We start from the raw sequence: 10135 nt of genomic DNA on the forward strand, positions 1-10135 counted from the left end.
ATACATGTTACGTATCCAAAATATCAATTGTGTCCAAAAGGTGTAGAATTAAATGGCAGTCACCATGGTGGTAACGATTTTTTGATAGACCTTAAAATGACTCGTCCAGATCCAGTTAAATCCTTAAATTTGAAATAACTCAATAGCTGAAATTTATGATGACACTTTGTATGCTTGACCCCCAGTCCGCCATTTCGGCTCCGTCTACTGTATTAGACGGAGATGAAGCTCTCCGGGAATTTCTCGGAGATTAATTCATACAGAATCAACAAAATTACCGTAGATGGTCTCCGGTCGTGGAACTGCAAACTCCGGAGAAATATCAGTAGACGATCTCCGTCTAATAATTTGGCATAAGGTTCATTGTTTATTATTCTGATCCAAATTTTAGAGTGCTTCTTGAAGAAAGATATCTTTAGCATTAAAATTTACTGCGTTGGCCTTCGTGTAGTGGCAGAGGAAAGTTCTTTTCTGAGTTCCGTGAAGCTGGTAGAATTAGGAACCAGATTTGAGAGTAAACGAAGAACACTATATTCATTAATCACGGTGTCGTAGCACGCTATCACAATTCGCATGATTATTTGATAAATTTTCCTAACGAGATAAACAAATTAAATACTTTTCAAATTTCACATCATACTATACCCCGGATTAGATGATCTATTGCAATATGTTGCAATGGAGTTTCTAAAATGTATATCATAACTTCCATTTTTTCAGGTTTTATTGGTGTTGTAGACGATCACTGAATTCTGTAGCTCTGTGAGATTTGTGGCTTCATCGAATTACATCACGCAGACTTGAATGAAAATCTGAAGACGTGAACTAGATCTGCTAATGCTATTCTCTCTTTAGCAAATAGCACGAGGTTATAATGGTTATAATTTTAATAATGGTTATAATTTTAATCTTAAAGTAATGCAATGTTATTTTTCAATCTGCTACTGACAGCATTTGTTATTTGATGTTTTGAATGGGGATAGAGTTTGAGTAGTTCAACAATCATGCACATTAGTGTTTATGTCACTCAGTGTTAACTCTCTCGATTCTCCGTCTCCCTCAATGTTTGATGACCGTCCCAGTGTTTCCCTCCGTATCCCTGCGTATTGACTGTCCGTCTCACTCAGAATAAAACAAATATTCAGAATAAAACAAATATTATATTCAAATCTCTTTATTCAACAATATTAAATCATTATAGAACCTAATTTGTGGCTTGATCGTTATGTTAGGGCTATTCTGTTAGCTGATGCTGACAGGCACCACATGGGGCAGAGACTTAGGACCATTACGCTGGAGGCTTGCAATGACCCTTTTTGAACCCCATGGCAGTGCTAGTTTTATTATGGTACAAATTGTAAATCGAAGTTATGAAAACGATCAAGTCACTCCTGTTTTGCACTATCAACAGCTACTTAAACCAACCTAGATTGTACAACTCACTTTGAAGATTAAACTGCTAAGTGATGAGTGATTGAGCTCATTAAACATTTTAGTAGCGGAGACATGCGGATCAGCTTCTTGAGGTTCTAATAGTTCATTCAGACAAGAAGTTTTACTTTTTCAAATTTAGTCGTTCAAGCTGCCTGAGTTCAGAAAGTTTGCCAAAGGGGCCCAGGTATTCTTGTCACCTTTACCCTGAGACGAGAGAATGACTTTTTTTACCTTCGATTTGAATACACCATGAGTGATTTCAAGGTCGTTCAGTGCCAACATCTGACGGAATGAATTCCAAAGGCAACTAGATTTGTAAACGAAACTGTTTGAGGGCATGGTTGTTATAAGAAGAGTTTCTTTGCCGGGTCTTTTAGACAAACAGAAAAGTTCAAATAGTGCAATTGGTGTTCGATATTTAAAGACTTTAAAAAGTTCATTGCAGCAGTGATACGCGTATAAATTATGCAATGTCATGAGTGATTGACGGGCAAAAATTGGCTTGGTGTGTTCTCTCTCAAAGAATTTGCTCGTAAGTTTCTGTTCACTGATAGGTCTAGTTTTAGCACATGTCATAAATTTATCAAGGTATGCTTTTTTGTCACCAAACATGATACGAACACACTTTTTCTGGGCTACAAATAGTGGTTGAAGTTTATTATTACTTGCACCTCCCCAAACGGTAATGCCATAAGATAGGTGACTTTCAAACAGTGTGTGGTACAGGTCCTTATGGATAGATGATGGAATTTTATCCTTTATCCACTGTGCAGTGTTTAATATCTGTCTTTCAATTTTCAATCTCTATCTCGTGTTAAATAGTTCTCTCTGTATTTAATGTCCGTCCAACTCCTAGTGTTCAATATCTGTCTCACTCTCATCGTTTATTTTCCGTCTCGCTGTTCAATCTCCGTATCGGTGTTAAATCTCTGTCTCACTGTTCAATCTCTGTCTCATTGTTAGGTATCCGTCCCTGTATTTACTACCCTCTGCTTGATCTGGCCTAACCTAAGATTGATTGGCTATTGAATTGTTTATCACATTGATTATCAATTTTTTCCCTTGTGCTTTTTTTACATCTATATATTTGGTAGAGTATAAGTTTGAGACAATTCCTTAAGAGTTAAATATGTTATCATGTGAACAATTATACTCGATGGTATAATAACCAGGGCGGAAGACATTAGTTTCGACGCCATCTCAAGGTGCAAGGAGTGTATGATTGTAAACGTTTTGGATTAAGCTACAGATTTTGGAACTTTCCGATGGTAGGTAAATTCTCACCTACTTAACGGATTTTTCAGCGGAGTTTCATTGCAGTGTTGGGTAAAGATACAGTTAAACTGCGAAGGCACAACACCAAACCAACCCTACTCAATCTCCCAAAAACAACCTTCTCCTGGTCGGCTATGTCCCTCATCCTGCACTTGACCCCCGCAGAGGTCACAAGCCCATCGGAGCACAAATTAGCGAGAAACGGGGAAGCCTTAGCTACCGGGCCAAGGACTGCATCACTAGCAGCGAACTACGGATATACCCTCCCTTTTACATGCGTTCAACCGGCACCCGAACCACACGCTGTTTCTTAGACATAACTTCCCACTTACATCAGTGTCTTCTCGCATCAACTGGCATCGGCAAGTGGCGACACTGTGTAGACTCAACCCTGAGCTTGATCAGAATCTTCAGTCACAAACCTGACACCGTTTCGGGGCTTTCATTGCGATACGGTTTTCTGTCAGGTGCCCCAGCAGTCTCTCTTGGACCACCATCTGATCTGACAATCACCCGAGGATACCTGCTAGAGCTCGCGATTTACGACGAGTTAGCTTATGGCACCTCTGGCTGTTAGGTGAAGTCATAAAGCTCACACAGCTCTCATCTCCCACTCTCTTTTCCTAGACAGCAGATAAATCCATCTTGAACAATGGGCTGCATCCTTCCCACAATCTCTGACCAACTTCTTGAGGGCTCTCCCAGACAGACCAATCTTCCTTGATGCACACTCCAAACTTGCTGCGACCACACCTCTAGCACCAACCTCAACAGCCAAGCTGAAACATGACCACCCATTAGCTTGTATTTCCGCTTGTAGACTGTTATACCGATCAAGCTTCAGCTCATGGGATGCAGCTATTCTCTCTTCCGACGGTACTGTAAGCTCCCACCAGATTACTCTCTTGGAAGCTTTCGAGAAAAGAACCAAATCTGGTCTTAATCTGGTCGTTGCTATATCCGACGGGAATTTCAGCTGCTTTAAGGGTTCTCGGATAATGCTCTTATAAATTCATTATTTTACATCTGTGTTTCATTTTGTATAAGAGATTTCAAGTATAAAGATAATGACAATGACATGTCCGTTCTATAATTCGAGTCGAAATAACCCTTTAGTTTGATTATGCAAACTTAGTCCACGCTGTCTTGTTGTTTACGTAAGCCGCTGTGCGTGACATTGTTAAGAAGTAAAAGACGCGCATTGCGCGCGAGATGTTTTGATACTGTATATACTGCTCGGCCATGGCCGAGGCCAGGAGACTCATTTTTCCGTCATATTGTTTGATGCTGCTCGGCCATGGCCGAGGAGACTCATTTTTCCGTCATATTGTTTGATACTGCTCGGCCATGGCCGAGGAGGCTCATTTTTCCGTCATATTGTTTGATACTGCTTGGCCATGGCCGAGGAGGCTCATTTTTTCGTCATATTGTTTGATACTGCTCGGCCATGGCCGAGGAGGCTCATTTTTCCGTCATATTGTTTGATACTCCTCGGCCATGACCGAGCAGGGTCATTAAAAATATGATCCTCCTCGACCGAATGAGCCTCCTCGGCCACGTGAGTATGGTTTTTTATTTTATTTTTTTAAATGAGCCTCCTCGGCCGGCCACCTAACCGTCATATTGTTTGATACTCCTCGGCCATGGCCGAGGAAACTCATTTTTCCGTTATATTGTTTGATACTCCTCGGCCATGGCCGAGCAGGGTTATTTTTTTAAATGATCCTCCTCGGCCGAATGAGCCTCCTGACCACGTGAGTATGGTTTTTTATTTTATTTTTTAAATGAGCCTCCTCGGCCACCATACTCTACATTGTATTACGTAGTAACTCCCACTGTCGCTTCACTCGTGCGCGGCGGATCATACAACGTATGACAAACTTTATGCCGAACGCTTGAACTTGAAGATTGAGTTAATCTTCAAGATGTTGCTCCGATCAAAGAATTTAAGATGACAATTCCAGTTCATAATGCTAACGGGTGATACTCGTAAAATATTTGTTCCAGGACCGTCGACGAGTCCAACTCGGCGCGCGTCCTGGTATGTTGTAAACCTACAATTCATAATGTTACACTGTGCACGGGATTTAGAAAGAAGTATAGTGTATTGGCTATGCCCCGCTTACTAGTAGGAGGTGCACCATAAAAATAAACTTGCTCGGATTTTAAAAATTTTTGTACCATTGTTTTCTAGAGACTGTGAGAATTTTCACAATACCAAATTTGTCATACCTTTTTGGAAAGATTAGTAAGTTTTGCCTAGGTGCCATATTTGATGGTGCGCGGCTTTTGGAGCAAAATTAGCTGTAAAAGTTGCGTAATTTGACCAAATTTGACCAAATTCGTTGATTTTTGTCGTATTATTTGGATATATCTTCAGTTCCTTGAATGAGATCATTCTGAAAATTGGTGACGACCTTCCAATAGGGCTTTTACAACTTTCCGAAAAATTTGGTGGATATCGGAGTTGATATGGTGATCAAAATGGGGCAAAATACGCTGCTTTTAGCTGTAACATAATGTTTGATGGTTGGATATGCTTTAAACTTTTCGGACACATTTCTTGTAAGTCTATGAGTAAGCTTACCAATTTTTGTTGCAATCGGAGGTCGGGAAGAATACTTAATATTTATTTGTTTGAAGAAAATTGTGCTGGCCGAAATTAGCGCTAAAAAACCATCCCACAGTTGGCACGCGCGGCTTACTGTCGATGGCGCACAACCTATTACTAGTTTAGCTCTTTCTAGTCCCCTGCTACACGGCATGTTAACAGGGATTGGCTAGTTAGAGGCGGTCCGTGTAGGCCTTACACTGTGCTTTCAGCAATACTCATAAACATTATATATTATAATCCGTTGTTTCAATATTTTGTTTTCTTTGTTAATCACTAACTGATCGATGATCTAACTTAAACTGTGATCTGAGAGAAGCTTTATCAGTGTGAGAAGCTTTATCAGTGTGTAGTGTGCGTGCAATACTGCGCCGTGACGTAATAGGACAAAAAGTACCTGCCACCAATGGTCAACACCAAAAGCGCGGCGTACTGCGCGCGACCAACTATTTCGCCCGTACAATATATGGAACAGAAACAGGGAACCAAACCCCTTTTGTTTGCAGTAGTGCGTAACCGCCAAAGGTGCGTTACGCAGTACGCGTAGAGTCATGGCTATGTGAAGCCACGTGACAACGCGCGCTTGCTTGTGCTTGAGATAAAATACAAATTTTTGTTCCTTCCTTTCACTCGCTCTTTGCATTATGCTTTTTGATAAACCTATTGATCAGTTTTACTAGGTTGCCGTTTGGTGTGAGCAATAGCAAACAGCACGAACACTCCTTTGCCCCGTCAACCTATATCTAATCTATTTAAAGAGTGACAACCATACTACACATTGAATTAGGATTCCTTTAAATATCAAATTGATTTATTGTAAACTTGTTTATTCTGTAATAAATGGCATAAAATTGAATTTTTGTTTAACTGAATTTTTGTTTAACTGAGTTCAAATGTGCGCGCGAGCACTTGCGTGGCTCAATTATCCAACACTCATATGTAGGGGGTGCACGATAAAAATAAACTTGCTCGGATTTAAAAAATTTTTGTACCATTGTTTTCTAGAGACTGTGAGAATTTTCACAATACCAAATTTGTCATACCTTTTTGGAAAGATCAGTGAGGTTCGCCTAGGTGCCATATTTGATGGTGCGCGGCTTTTGGAGCAAAAGTAGCTGTAAAAGTCGCGTAATTTGACCAAATTTGACCAAATTCGTTGATTTTTGTCGTATTATTTGGATATATCTTCAGTTCCTTGAATGAGATCATTCTGAAATTTGGCGACGACCTTCCAATAGGGCTTTCACAACTGTCCGAAAAATTTGGTGGATATCGGAGTTGATATAGTGATGAAAATGGGGCAAAATACGCTGCTTTTAGCTGTAATATAATGTCTGATGGTTGGATATGCTTTAAATTTTTCGGACACTTTCCTTGTAAGTGTATGAGTAAGCTTACCAATTTTTGTTGCAATTGGAGGTCGGGAAGGATACTTAATATCTATTTGTTTGAAGAAAATTGTGCTGGCCGAAATTAGCGCTAAAAAACCATCCAACAGTCGGCACGCGCGGCTCACTGTCGGTGGCGCACTACCTATCATATGTACATCGTAACAGGCAATGGTTCAATTTAATTATTGTAAGGGCACAGCCTGTCAAAAAGCCTTTTCACATAATCCGTCGACACCGCCTGAAGGTGACTGCATAATAACAACATTGAACACATTGTCATCGGAAGCTTGCAGCTTCCGATGACAATGTGGTCAATGTTGGTTTTAATCTGGTATCATGCTTGAGTTGGTTTTGGACCTCTTCATGCTTTTAATTTATTTATTATTGTTATTTGGTATTATGAACTAATATGTACATATAAATGCGGAATCTAAAAGTTAAGTGTATAGCGAGCATATTTAACAATTTTTAAGCAATAATGTATTGCGAGCAGTTGATTCTCAACGGGTGATACTCGTAAAATATTTGTCATATGTTGTATGACCCGCCGCGCACGAAGTGCGCGGCTCCCCCTGTATCGTCAGGACCACCATAGTGAAAACGACCGTGGGGGTCGCAACGTGATACAATAAAATATCTGTTCCATATATTGACGAGTCCAACTCGGCGCGCGTCGTGGTAGGTTGTAAACCTACAAGTGGTTGCGAGAAGCATTATTCACACAGGGGGGGGCTGGAACCAGGTTTTCGATCAAACACTGCCATTTGTAGTCAAACGTCGCCAACAGTTGCTCTCGTCCAATGAAAACGCTGCATTTTGTTAGTCATTATGCATAATTGAATTACATATATTCATATGCGGAGCTTGGCTTACATAATGCAGCGATTTCATTGGACGAGAGCGACTGTTGGCGACGTTTGACTACACATGGCAGCGTTTGATCGAAAACCTGGTTTCAGCTCCCCCTGTGTTCAATGAAACAATAAGTTTTCAATGAAACAATAATTTTTATTTTACATTCCTTTCATAAATAAAATAAAAGCTTAAACCACGAATTAGTTAATTAGAAGTAAACTTGAGGAAATATTCTTTAGTGGTTGTATATAATTATTTAAAAAACTTTATTTGTTAGTAATTTTATGATGGAAAGTGGTTGAATTTAGTGAGACAAGGTCAGTTTCTCTATTGTCTCAGAAAAATTTCTACTTTACAGTAGGCAATGCTTGTCATACGTTGTATGACCCGCCGTGCACGAAGTGCGCGGCTCCCCCTGTATCGTCAGGACCATAGTGAAACGACCGTGGGGGTCGCAACGTGATACAAGGCAATGCTGAGTGGCAGGAATGACGGACCAAAACGCTTGGGGCTAACAATGGCCCATTTACAAACCACTTCAGACATGGCAATGATGTCATTTATGCTTAATTCGTCTGACACTGACCCTACTGCACTTCTAACATTCTATAAAAATCTCTTCTAAAATAGGTATAAAAATGCATAACACAAAACACACAAACAAAATGTTTATAATCCTTCTATGTTCTATAATAAAATTCTATAGAACTTTAAATTTCTATAAAACTAATAAACCTATATTATATATTCATTTTGCACCCAGAGAAAGATGTGATTACAGAGGTAGTTTCAATATTATGTTCATGACAAGGTATGGGGCTGCTGCAAGTTATATTTTGCTAAGATATTACCGCTTTTTCAAGCTTAAGTAATCTAGGCAAGGTCAATTTTAAAGTTTTTGAATTTTGTCGAACGCTGTTTAATGCTAAGTTCCAGTCATTTGGTTCTCCTTCCTTTTGAGTGCGAGTGATGGTGATTTTTATGGATGATTTGAGGTGATTGGGCTTATAACAGGTGAATGTAGTTAGCATGAGATTTTGTCGTACTGTATTCCATATTGTCCCTGCTCTGTATATGTAGCTGTCTGATGGTTTAGGTGTGAGAATGAGTGTCTCTTTGCCAAGTCTGCCAAGTCTGCCAGATTTTTCAAAGAGGGAGTATAGTATATATATATTTATTTTTGTAAGTCGCGTCGGCTGTAGGGTTTGCATTATCGGTCCAACATTTTTTATCGCCGATAACCGATAATAATTCTGCAATTATCGGCGATAACGATAATTATCGGCGATAAAATTTGGTCAGAACAATTAGCTTATTTTCCATCGATTCAGTGGCTTAATTAATCATACGTTCATGATTTATAACTTCCGTGATTGAGGGTCATGAATTCCCGAGATATCGTACACAAATTGTAAACGTGTAATTTCAAAATAGTCAATTAATTGAAAGTGAAGATACGATATACTTTACAGTGAACAGTCAGTGACAATAACAATCTTAGACAAAGTGGAACGCGTAATTCCAAAATTGTAAATTAATCAAAAGTGAAGTGGTAATAACAATCTCCCCCTATTTGTAATGTGTGCAAAGTTAGAACTTGCTACATAAGTAACTACTTAGAAGCTTTATTAGCAAAATAGTATTTCAGAAAAATCAACATATCTAAAGATTTGTCAGATAGTCTACATCTTAATTTCGTGAGAAAGAGTCCACTTGCACTGAAGGTCCGCTCTGCCTCAACAGACGTGGGCGGAATGTTCAAAATACAATTGGACAGCTCGCTAAGTGCAGAAGTTTTCTTCTTCCCAGCAGTGGTCATGAAGAGAGCAATTTCCTTGGTCCATGTGTCAGTTTCGGGATGAGGACGAGTCAAGGACTTAGTCAGTAGTGTAGACAGCTCTTTAGCCAGCGGGATAGGTTGAGTAGCTGATGAGCCTGCAGCTTCGCCATTATCATTTGACGAACTTGTCTCTTCTTCAACCGGTACCGGAGCTCCCTGAAAAGTAATTGATTGATCAGTGATCACACTTCACACTTCACAGCAAATACTGTTGTCTGTATCTGGATTTTGGTATCATGGTTAGTGATTACTAGGCGCAAATCACAGCTGTGTCCTGTGATGTATACATGTTTAAGTTTAACTTTTAGAACGGCAAAATTAGTTTGTAACTAATTTTTAGTTGAATTCTAATAAAGTATGAACCTGCTGAAAACCGAGACGTTTGTGAGCAGCTTTAGAGATCTTTGTTATCGTGGGTTTGGAAACCATGCGGTACGTGTCAGGATCAGCCATGTCAGCACTCAAACTCTCTGGATTGTCGTAAAACTTTGCCAATGAGACCAGTTGATTATTCTTCCTGTTACAGTATCGATGTCGAAGACGAGTCAAGAGTTGCAGAGCTAAGGGAGTTCCTACTTCAGACAACTTCTTGTCGACGAATTGGATGATTAAATCAGCCTGAGCGAGATTGCTATCTCGCTTACAGAGGAATTCTGTCGCAGTCTGAAATTAAACATGTGTGAATTTGGTGATCGAAACACAAAATTAAGTATATAGGATTGATTTTTG

Source organism: Bolinopsis microptera, chromosome 3 (genome assembly GCF_026151205.1).
Source record: "Bolinopsis microptera isolate Bmic1 chromosome 3, MBARI_Bmic_1.0, whole genome shotgun sequence".
Taxonomy (NCBI): Eukaryota; Metazoa; Ctenophora; class Tentaculata; order Lobata; family Bolinopsidae; genus Bolinopsis; species Bolinopsis microptera.